Source organism: Procambarus clarkii, chromosome 19 (genome assembly GCF_040958095.1).
Source record: "Procambarus clarkii isolate CNS0578487 chromosome 19, FALCON_Pclarkii_2.0, whole genome shotgun sequence".
NCBI classification, from domain to species: domain Eukaryota; kingdom Metazoa; phylum Arthropoda; class Malacostraca; order Decapoda; family Cambaridae; genus Procambarus; species Procambarus clarkii.
The window spans coordinates 43,955,838-43,969,040 of NC_091168.1; positions in this window are offsets into that span (position 1 = coordinate 43,955,838).

The window sequence follows — 13,203 nt, forward strand, 5'->3', positions numbered from 1 at the left end:
CACACCCATACATTCTTCCACTCAAGGATACCACCACCCATACACCATTGCACAAAAGGGAACAACAAACTATACATCCTTCCACTCAGGGAGACCATCTCCTATACATCTTTCCACTCAAGGAGAACACAACCCATACATTTTCCACTCAGGAAACTCTTCCACTCTGGGACACCACCACCCATACATCCTTACACTGAGAGAGACTACCATCCATACATCCTTACACTGAGAGAGACCACCACCTATACATCCTTCCACTCAGGCAGACCACCACCTATACACTCTTCCACTCTGGGAGACCACCACCCATACATCCTTCCACTCAGGGAGACCACCACCCATACATCCTTCCATTGCATTGACATTCCATTGGCTGTATGGGAGACCACCACCCATACATCCTTCTACACAGGGAGACAACGATCCATACAGTCTTTCAATAAGGGAGACCACAACCCATACATCCTTCCACTCAGGGAGATCATTACCCATACATCCTTCCACTCAGACTACAACCACTACATCCTTCAACTCAGAGAGACCACCACCTATACATGCTTCCACTATGGGAGACAACCACCCATACATCCTTCGATAGAAGAGGACCCATACATCCTTCCACTCAGGCACACCACCACTCATACATCGTGTGATTACGGGCCGTGACTATATTTGTAGGCGTGCAATTAAACAGTTTGAGTACTTTAGACCACGTGATCTTGTTTAATGGCTGCCGTCTGTGGAGGCACGTGTGCACCAAGTAAGTAATTATCAATAGAAGGCACAAAACCGGGAAGGCTATGTAGCACCATCAAATGTGCGGAATATCAGAGGGCGCTAAATATCACCAAGGATGCCAATACGAGAACAAAAACGCATAAGGCGAACGATATAAAAAGTATCCGAGTCACCAAGAATTCTATTGAGAGACAGGTGACCGCGAGGGGCCGTCGGAAAGCAAGACACACGCTCGTCCTGGAAGTCAGGACATTCAAGGACATGCACGACCCTAAGAGGGACAATGCAATTAGGACAATAAGGAGCAGGGCGGCGCTCCATCAAGTGACCATGGATTAAGCGAGTATGGCCAATACGCAACCTCGCCAGAGCCGTTTCCCAACGCCGGTTACGGTGGAAGGAGGACGGCCACGAGGAAACACAATAATTAAGAACACGTTTTTTGTTACCAGTAACAGACGACCAAGAAGCCTGCCAACGGGTAAGGATGGAGGAATGGATAACCGGATAAAAGTCGGAATATGGAATACCTTTACGAGAGATGGGACAAGAGTGGACAGCTTCCTTGGCGGCAGCATCCGCACGCTCATTTAAAGACACACCAATATGGCTGGGAACCCAACAAAACTCAACCGACTTAAATTTACTGTGAACAAGAAACAGCCAATGCTGGATCTCGACAACTACTCGATGAACCGGATTAAAGGACCCGAGAGCAATGAGGGCACTACGAGAGTCAACATCAACTACAAAGGAAGACTGACAACGAGAGAGCAGGAGACGAAGAGCAGAGAGAATAGCATAAAGTTCCGCTGTGAAGATGCTAGTCTCCGGAGGTAAGCGACACATATAAGTGCGATCAGGAAAAACAACAGAATAGCCAACACAGTCCGCAGACTTAGACCCATCGGTGAAGACGGAAACGGAGTGGGAGTGAGAAGAAAAGTGCTCAAGGAAAAGGCGTTTTAGAACCGTAGGAGGGGTAAAAGCTTTAGTGATGCGGGTCAAGGATGTACGTGTCCACTAAACGACGCCCTATGCTTGAGTCCTGTCTCCTTCCTCCCACCATGCCTGGTCACGCATGCGCAGAGACGCTCATAGCGATCCCGAACGTAAACCATTTCAGTTTACTATTAATTATTTGGGGAACGGAAGGAATACAATTTGAACTGTCACACCAATAAATATATTGGATAATAATACCTTTTCTCGTAAGGCAATTGATCTAATTAACATTACACAAATTGAACGAGAAGGGTTGACGTGTTTTTATTTTACGCCACAGTAACATTTTATTGGAATAATTAATTTGGTTAAATAGTCGAGTTCAGTACGCATAAGCATGCGAAATAGTTATTTCTTTCACAATGAACAATAACTTTAGAAAGAGAGAGTAATTAACTAAACTCAATATATCTCCATCAAGTGTGGGAGACTTCAGGTTTAAGCTTGCAATCGGCGCTTGGCGTCATGATGGCTGGGAATTTTCTGGCTAAATTATGCCTTACTATGGGAACGTTAATTGAATTAATTCTACATATTAGTTGTGTTAGTTATTACTATGGGTTAATACAATAATGATGTATTAGTGTTGGAAACTTTCCAACAACCATCACCCATACATCCTTCCACTAGGGAGACCACCACCCGTACATCCTTCCACTCAGGAAGACCACCACCCATTCACTCTTCCACTCAGGGAGAGCACTACCCATACATCCTTCCACTCAGGGAGACTACTACCCCATACATCCTTCCACTCATGGAGACCAACACCTATACATCCTTCCACTCAATGAGACTAACACCTATAAATCTTTCCACTCAGGGAGACCTCCACCCATATATCCTTTTACACAGGGAGACAACTATCCATACATCCTTCCACTGAAGGAGACCACCACAATACACCGTTCCACTCAGGGAGACAGCCATCCATACATTCTTCCACTCAGGGAGACCAACACCAATACTTCCACTGAAGGAGACCACCACATTACACCGTTCCATTCATGGAGACAACCACCCATACATCATTCCACTCTATGAGACCACCACCCATACATCCTTCCAGTCAGTGAGACCGCCACCATAAATCGTTCCACTCAGAGGAGACCACCGCCCATACATCCTTCCATGCCAGAAATCCGACACATACATGTTAACATACTACAGTTCCCCATTAAAAATACAACCCGTTCTCGCAAATTCGTAAAGTCAATATTGACTTATTAACTACGTGCATAGGTGATATACTAAACATAATAGATACCCCTAAAAAGATTCATAGAAAACACCGACCTTACCTAACCTTGTTAGTATATTAAGATAAGCATCTTATTGCTTTGTAATTACAATTGTTACTTAACCTATACCTATTATAGGTTAGGTAATAATTGTAATTACGAAGCAATAAGATGCTTATCTTAAGATACTAACAAGGTTAGGTAAGGTCGGTGTTTTCTATGAATCTTTTTATGGGTATCTATTATGTTAAGTATGTCACCTATGCACATATTTAATAAGTCAATATTGACTTATTAAATTTGCGAGAACGGGTTGTAAAAATAAGAGAATGGGATTTCATGACGTCATCAAAAACACGTAAATATTAACTCTCATTTCTTTTAAACCCCAGTCTAGTGTTTAAACTTAATATAATAGCAGTCTCCGTGGTGTAGTGGTAAGACACTCGCCTGGCGTTCCGCGAGCGCTATGTCATGGGTTCGTATCCTGGCCGGGGAGGATTTACTGGGCGCAATTCCTTAACTGTAGCCTCTGTTTAACGCAACAGTCAAATGTGTACTTGGATGAAAAAACGATTCTTCGCGGCAGGGGATCGTATTCCAGGGACCTGCCCGAAACGCTACGCGTACTAGTGGCTGTACAAGAATGTAACAACTCTTGTATATATCTCAAAAAAAAAAAAAAAAAAAAAAAAAAAAAATAGTATTCACTTGGACTGATTATAAATAAATACAACAGAAATATAGCTTGACTCCTTATTCTTTAAAACATAGATAGAACCAGAAGATATTTTTGGAACGCCATCTGAGGGAGGAGGGAGGCGAGTCACACACAGAGAATGTGAACAGAAGAACACGAAACGAACAGAAGAACACGAAGAATGGTCCTTCGAACCAAATAAGCTAGGATAAACCAGTGGTTCATCAAATCTAGGATCAACATAAACTAATTAGTGCAATATTTACATATATATATAAATTACAGCAGGAATACACTGCTGTAAATAATAAATGCGAGGATTTATGTAAACAAACTTCACTTAATCATGTTAAACTGGAGTGCTATCATAAAGTTGCCGAGAGAAAATTTGAACAAGTAAGAAGACAAATACCGAAATTACACACATAAATCACAATTGGGTGATGCATCAAATGAACAAATCCACAAGGGCCGTGACGAGGATTTGAACCTGCGCTCGAGAGCGTCCCAGACGTTGCCTTAATCGACTGAGCTACGACATGGTCAAAAAGGAGTTGAAACCGAAGTTCTACTGAACTTACTGAATCCTGCAGCCTCTCCGAGGCACAAACCATGGTTTTACACAACTCCCCCCCATGCACTCGAGCTATGTCAATAGGCCGTTCTCCCTCTTCACCCTTACTTCATTACACACAGAAATCACAATTGCGTGATGCATCAAATGAACAAATCTATAAGGGCCGTGACGAGAATTCGAACCTGCGTCCGAGAGCATCCCAGACGCTGCCTTAATCGACGGAGCTACGACATGGTCAAAAGGAGACCGCATCTTGCTGAGAGACAAAATGTATGTCCGTCCTCGACGAATAGTTCAAAATAGTGACGCTTCTTACCTCCTGCGCTCACGACTCCAACGTTGATGTCACGTCACATAATGCGATGGCGTGTTCTCATTGGTCGTGACCCCGACAACCTGTCATTCACAATTTAAACTGTCCTAGAGATGCTCCCTCCTGAGCCTGAATGTGTCAGCCATCTTGGCTCTCAGGCAGAGTTCCTTACCCTCCTCTACCCAACTTGTAACCATCATAAAATCCTGGTTTCATCCTTCTCCTTAACCATAACCAAAAATAAAACTATGAAGCTTCTAGACTGTGTCCAGGGAGGTGGGGGGAGAATGACTCTTTATAGGCGGGAGAGGAGTGTATCTTGCTGGTACACTCAACAAGCTGGAGAGTACTAAAGAATATCAATGGGAGAAAGGGTATTAATAAAATATTGTGGTGGATAGGATGCAAGATAAAAGTGTTGGTTGGTGTGAGGTCACTTACACTGGTGATAATAGCTTGCAACCGAGGAGTGACGTCAGGGGAGCACCAAGCCAACGTCAGCAGGTTGAGGCCGTGGGAGGTGGTGCTGAGCGGTGCTCCTGCTGCCACCAGGAGGCTCACAATCCTGGGCCGGTTACTGGTGACGGCGGAGCAAAGGGCGGATATAGCCAAGCCTCCCACTGGTTCCAGCGGCGATCCTTTCTCTAGCAGGTCCACTGCCCACCTGACGTCATCGCACTGACTGATGACAAACAACAGGATATAGTACTGCTGTTCTTGTGAATCAACATCTGAGAATGAGTTTTTGACATTTACCAGCTGCACATCCTTGTTCAGCTGGTATTGACCCGCCAGGAACATAAACTGCTGGTACTCTGCATGTAGAGCTCCTTGCATTATCTGTGTCCGTTGTACCAACTGCTGCTCTACAACCCGTAATGACAGCTGGTGGAGACCGGACCATATGACCAGCTGGTGGTGACCTGCCTGTAGTGCCAGGTCACAAGGAGTCTCGCCAGCCCAGGTCATGACGTGAGCGTATACCCTGCACTCCTCCAGGAGAGCCTTTACCGCCTTTGTCATGCCCAGCGCCGCTGCCCAGTGGAGTAGAGTCCTACCAGTGGCATCCTGCTGGTGCCCATAAACAGTGTTCGGGATATTCACAGAGAGGTTTAAAAAGTTTCCTGCCGTGATCTCCTTCACCATCTCCTTAAAATGTACTTCATTCTGCTCCCAGCACCGTCGCTGTGAACAAAAAAAAAGAAAAGATATCAATATTTTTGGCAATTATTGTACAAAGAATAAGGCTCACAATTCATTATATCTACAAAATAAATGATTGAACAATAACTGTAGGAAGAAATCGCTTCAGTGACAATATTCAATTAGCAGTTGGAAATTACCTAACAATTATTATCAATATTCCTGCAACAATTCTCAATATTGCTGAAAAATTATTCTATCACAAAACTTCAGCAACAGTCAATAATATTCCAACAACAGTCAATAATACTTCAGCAACAGTCAATAATATTCCAACAATAGTCAATAATATTCAGCAACAGTCAATAATATTCCAGCAACAGTCAATAATACTTCAGCAACAGTCAATAATATTCCAACAACAGTCAATAATATTCCAGCAACAGTCAATAATATTCCAGCAACAGTCAATAATACTTCAGCAACAGTCAATAATACTTCAGCAACAGTCAATAATATTCCAACACAGTCAATAATATTCCAGCAACAGTCAATAATATTCCAGCAACAGTCAATAATACTTCAGCAAGAGTCAATAATATTCCAACAACAGTCAATAATATTCCAACAACAGTCAACAATACTCCAGCAACAGTCAACAATTCTCCAGCAACAGTCAACAGTACTCCAGCAACAGTCAACAATACTTCAGCAACAGTCAACAACACTCCAGCAACAGTCAACAATACTTCAGCAACAGTAAATAATATTCCAGCAACAGTCAATAATACTTCAGCAACAGTCAACAATAGTCCAGAAACAGTCAACAATACTCCAGCAAAAGTCAACAATACTCCAGCAACAGTCAACAATACTTCAGCAACAGTCAACAATACTCCAGCAACAGTCAACAATACTTCAGCAACAGTCAACAATGCTCCAGCAACAGTCAACAATACTCCAGCAGCAGCAATACTCTAGCAACAGTCAACAATACTCCAGCAACAGTCAACAATACTCCAGCAACAGTCAACAATACTCCAGCAACAGTCAACCATACTCCAAAGACAATCAACAATACTCCAGCAACCGTCAACAATACTCCAGCAACAGTCAACAATATTCCAAAGACAATCAACAATACTCCAAAGACAGTCAACAATAGTCTAGAAACAGTCAACAATGCTCTAAGCCCAGCAAACAATTTTTGGTTTCCACAACGTACCTGGAAAGTGTTTGAAAGGAGGGGCAACGTTCCTTATCACATAATATATACATTATTGAGTGGAGTCGTAAATTGGTTGCCACAACTTTCTGCACAATGTTGGCTAAACAAAATTTGAGACCTTGTGTCAACCTAAAATGTTGCTTAAAAGGAGTTTTCGTGATTTATGATATATATATATATATCATATATATATATATATATATATATATATATATATATATATATATATATATATATATATATATATATATATATATATATATATATATATATATATATATATATATATATATATATATATTATATATATATATATATATATATACATATATATATTATATATATATATATATATATATATATATATATATATATATATATATATATATATATATATATATATATATATATATATATATATATATATATATATATATATATATATATATATATATATTATTAGTATATTTTGGTAGCAGTCTTTCCTGTAGACATATATTATTAAATATGACCAAAAAAGTAAGATTAATAATTCTAACACGAATTTTCTCGATCTTTCGTACATTTCTTTTCACTGTTGTTGGTAATTCAAAAATCAATTCTCCAAAATTCATTTTTATTTCGTGTTTCGTTTTTTATTTCGTGTTTATTTCGTGTTTTTATTTCGTGTATTTAATTCGTATTAGAATTATTAATCTTACTTTTTCGGTCATATTTAATAATATATATATATATATATATATTGGTGTATACTGGCAGCAGGTTTTCTTTCAAACATGTTTCACTGAATATGACCGCATATTCTGTATTTATTATTTTCTGGTTTAGGGCTTCTATCCCTCTAACTATTTTCTTAGCATCAGGGCTTAATTGAAATAGGAGTTCTCCAAAACTCATTTTCGTACTTTTAAGGTGAAGAAAAGAAGTGATTTACTATAGAGTGTATTACACTTATTTGTATAATTTGCACGACGTTTCGAACCTCCATGGTTCATTCTCAAGTGAACAGATCTTACAATACTAGTTGATTTTATACACGCATTAGGTCAGGTGATAATACAATGAAGGTGAAAACATGGGGGGATACATAAGGGATAAATGTGAGGTGAAACATAGAGGCTGCAGAAGGCTTATTGGCCCATACGAGGCATCTCCTATCTAAACACAAAGATTAATCCAGTGTAATTGGCCTGTTATGTTCGACATTGTCTTCTGTGTTGGCATCGATATGTTCTTGTCTTGTCCTTACTCTCATGGTGGGTAGAGTAAATAGTTCCGTAATTTGGGTGTTCATGGTAGGTCGCTCTATTCTTATGTGAATTGCCTCAAGAAACGTCGTGCAAATTATACAAATAAGTGTAATACACTCTATAGTAAATCACTTCTTTTCTTCACCTTAAAAGTACGAAAATGAGTTTTGGAGAACTCCTATTTCAATTAAGCCCTGATGCTAAGAAAATAGTTAGAGGGATAGAAGCCCTAAACCAGAAAATAATAAATACAGAATATGCAGTCATATTCAATGAAAAATATATATATATATATATATATATATATATATATATATATATATATATATATATAGTAAATATATATATATATATATATATATATATATATATATAGTAATATATATATATATATATATATATATATATATATACATATATATATACATATATGTATATACATATATATATATATATACATATATATATATATATATATATATATATATATATATATATATATATATATATAATATATATATATATATATTATATATATATATATATATATATATATATATGTATATACATATATATATATATATATATATATATATATATATAATATATATATATATATATATATATATATACATATATGTATATATATATATATATATATATTATATATATATACATGTATGTTATATATATATATAATATATATTATATATATATATATATATATATATATATATATATATATATATATATATATATGTGTGTGTGTGTGTATGTGTGTGTGTGTGTATATTTTGGTAGCAGTCTTTCCTGTAGACATATATTATTAAATATGACCGAAAAAGTAAGATTAATAATTCTAACACGAATTTTCTCAATATTTCTTATGTTTCTTTTCACTGTTGATGGTAATTGAAAAATCAATTCTCCAAAATTCATTTTTATTTCTAGTCTGACGCGACACTTGAACGCGTTTCGTAATAACTTATTACATTTTCAAAGACTTTTAGTTTACACACAAACAACTATAACCTGCAAACACTAAACAGAGCTCTTACTACACTATGATTTAAACAGCTTTCATTTTATACCCGCATTTTGGGTGAGGTGATATGTTACAATCAGTTTTGGATGAGGTGAACAAAACTTTCAACACAGGACAGTGTTGAAACAATACCCATTGTTTCAACACGAAACAATGGGTATTAATTGGGTAAATCGAAGGTAAGGATGGAAGTAACTGCAAAGGGCCTATTGGCTCATATTTCCTGTTGCTTCTATATTGGAGCGGAGTCTTGAAGTGGGTAGAATATAGTTGTGCATTAACTGGCTGTTGATTGATGGTGTTGACTTCTTGATATGTAGTGCCTCTCAGCTGTCAAGCCGCCTGCTGTCGCTGTATCTATCGATGTTTTCTGTGTTGTTTGTTAAGATTTCTCTGGTGATGGTCTGGTTGTGGGAAGAGATTATATGTTCCATAATGGAGCCCTGTTGCTTATGCATCGTTAATCGCCTGGAAAGAGATGTTAGTGTCTTGCCTATATACTGAGTTCTTTGAGGCTTACAGTCCCCAAGTGGGCATTTGAAGGCATAGACGACGTTGGTCTCCTTTAAAGCGTTCTGTTTTGTGTCTAGAGAGTTTCTCATGAGTAGGTTGGCCGTTTTTTTGGTTTTATAGTAAATCGTCAGTTGTATCTTCTGATTTTTGTCTGTAGGGATAACGTTTCTATTAACAATATCTTTCAGGACCCTTTCCTCCGTTTTATGAGTTGTGATAAAAAAGTTCCTTTAAAATAGTCTAATAGGGGGTATAGGTTACCTGGTTGATACCTGGTTGATGGGGTTCTGGGAGTTCTTCTACTCCCCAAGCCCGGCCCGAGGCCAGGCTCGACTTGTGAGAGTTTGGTCCACCAGGCTATTGCTTGGAGCGGCCCGCAGGCCCACATACCCACCACAGCCCGGTTGGTCCGGCACTCCTTGGAGGAATAAATCTAGTTTCCTCTTGAAAATGTCCACGGTTGTTCCGGCAATATTTCTTATGCTTGCTGGGAGGACGTTGAACAACCGCAGACCTCTGATGTTTATACAGTGTTCTCTGATTGTGCCTATGGCACCTCTGCTCTTCACTGGTTCTATTCTACATTTTCTTCCATGTCGTTCACTCCAGTACGTTGTTATTTTACTGTGTAGATTTGGTACTTGGCCCTCCAGTATCTTCCAGGTGTATATTATTTGATATCTCTCTCGTCTTCTTTCTAGTGAGTACATTTGGAGGGCTTTGAGACGATCCCAATAATTTAGGTGCTTTATTGCGTCTATGCGTGCCGTATATGTTCTCTGTATTCCCTCTATTTCAGCAATCTCTCCTGCTCTGAAGGGGGAAGTGAGTACTGAGCAGTACTCAAGACGGGACAACACAAGTGACTTGAAGAGTACAACCATTGTGATGGGATCCCTGGATTCGAAAGTTCTCGTAATCCATCCTATCATTTTTCTGGCTGTCGCAATATTTGCTTGGTTATGCTCCTTAAACGTTAGGTCGTCAGACATTATTATTCCCAAATCCTTTACATGCTGTTTTCCTACTATGGGTACATTTGATTGTGTTTTGTACTCTGTATTATGTTTAAGGTCCTCATTTTTACCGTACCTGAGTACCTGGAATTTATCACTGTTAAACATCATGTTATTTTCTGATGCCCAGTCGAAAACTTTATTAATATCAGCTTGAAGTTTTTCAATGTCCTCAGCCGAGGTAATTTTCATACTGATTTTTGTGTCATCTGCAAAGGATGATACGAAGCTGTGACTTGTATTTTTGTCTATATCTGATATGAGAATAAGGAAAAGCAGCGGTGCAAGGACTGTACCCTGAGGTACAAAGCTTTTCACTGCACTTGGACTAGATTTTATATGGTTGACAGTTACTCGCTGAGTCCTGTTTGACAGAAAACTGAGTATCCAGCGTCCTACTTTACCGGTTATTCCCATTGACTTCATTTTGTGTGCTATCACGCCATGGTTCATTTATCGAAAGCCTCTGCGAAGTCCGTGTATATCACATCAGCATTCTGTTTCTCTTCTAATGCCTCAGTGACTTTGTCGTAGTGCTCAAGTAGCTGTGAGAGGCACGATCTTCCCGCTCGAAATCCATGTTGGCCTGGGTTGTGAAGGTCATTGGTCTCCATGAAATTGGTGACCTGACTCCTAATCACTCTCTCAAATGGTGCAGTCTCCGTGGTGTAGTGGTAAGACACTCGCCTGGCGTTCCGCGAGCGCTATGTCATGGGTTCGTATCCTGGCCGGGGAGGATTTACTGGGCGCAATTCCTTAACTGTAGCCTCTGTTTAACGCAACAGTAAAATGTGTACTTGGATGAAAAAACGATTCTTCGCGGCAGGGGATCGTATTCCAGGGACCGTAGGATTAAGGACTTGCCCGAAACGCTACGCGTACTAGTGGCTGTACAAGAATGTAACAACTCTTGTATATATCTCAAAAAAAAAAAAAAAAAAATACTTTTATGATGTGCGATGTTAGTGCAACTGGTCTATAATTTTTTGCCAATGCTTTGCTCCCTCCCGTGTGTAGAGGGGCTATGTCTGCTACTTTAAGTGCATCTGGTATCTCCCCCGTGTCCAAGCTCTTCCTCCACACTATACTGAGTGCCTGTGCTACCGGCACTTTGCATTTCTTCATAAATATTGAATTCCATGAGTCTGGACCTGGGGCCGAGTGCATGGGCATGTTTTCAATTTCTTTTTCAAAATTTAGTGCGCTCGTGTTGATATCAGTTATATATACAGGGGTTTGAATATCCCGCATAAAGAAATTGTCTGGATCTTCCACCTTCATGTTGTTTATTGGAGAGCTAAACATGTCCTCATACTGCTTTTTTAGGATTTCACTAATTTCTTTGTCATCCTCCGTGTATGAACCTTCACTTGTACGAATAGGTCCAATACTGGCAGTGGTTTTTGCTTTTGATTTCGCATATGAGAAGAAATATTTTGGATTTTTCTTTGTTTCCTGAATTGCTTTCTGTTCTAACTGCCTTTCTTCAGTTTCATATGAGTGTTTAAATTTCCGCTCGATTTCTTCAATCTCCCTATTTAAATTATTCCTTCTTTGACGGGAAATTCGTGTCTGCATAAGCAGTTCCGTTATTGTTTTCTTGCGTTTATAGTGTCGTCCGCGTTCTCTTTCTACGTTAGATCTCTTTCTGGCTTTCCTGAAAGGAACATGTTTCAGACAGACTTGATACGCTTCTGAAGTCAGTTTTTCTATTCCTTCTGTAGGGCTTGTATTATTTAGAACAGTTCCCCATGGAATGTTTGTAAGTTCCCTGTTTATTATCTCCCAGTCTATCCTTTTATTATTAAAATTGACTTTACTGAATAGCCCCTCTCGCTTTATCAACGTTTTAGGTCTATTTTGAATATTGATGGTCGTTTGCACTTCAATGAGTTTGTGATCTGAGTATGTGGTATCTGATATCGTAATGTCTCTGATAATGTCTTCATTGTTCATAAGACCAGATCTAGAATATTTTCATTTCTCGTTGGCTCCGATATCTGCTGATTGAGTGAAAATTTGTCACAGAATCTAAGTAGTTCTCTAATCTGTGGTTGGTTAGGTCCTGATAGATTTCCTGGTATAATATTATTGTTTGCTATTTTCCACCTGAGACTAGGCAAGTTGAAGTCACCTAGGAAGATAACATCAGGTATCGGGTTCTCCAAATTATCAAGGCTATTCTCTATTTTGCTTATCTGTTCTGTGAATTCCTCAGCCGTTGCATCTGGCGGTTTGTATATTAGTATAATCACTAAATTTATTTTCTCTATTTTTAATCCCAGTACCTCTTCCACCTCATTTGTAACGTTTAGGAGCTCCGAGCATACACGGTCTTCCCTAATATACAGACCCACTCCTCCATGTGACCTAATTTTCCTATCACACCTGTATAGGTGTTGTGTTAGTTGTCTCTTCAGAGGTTGCATGG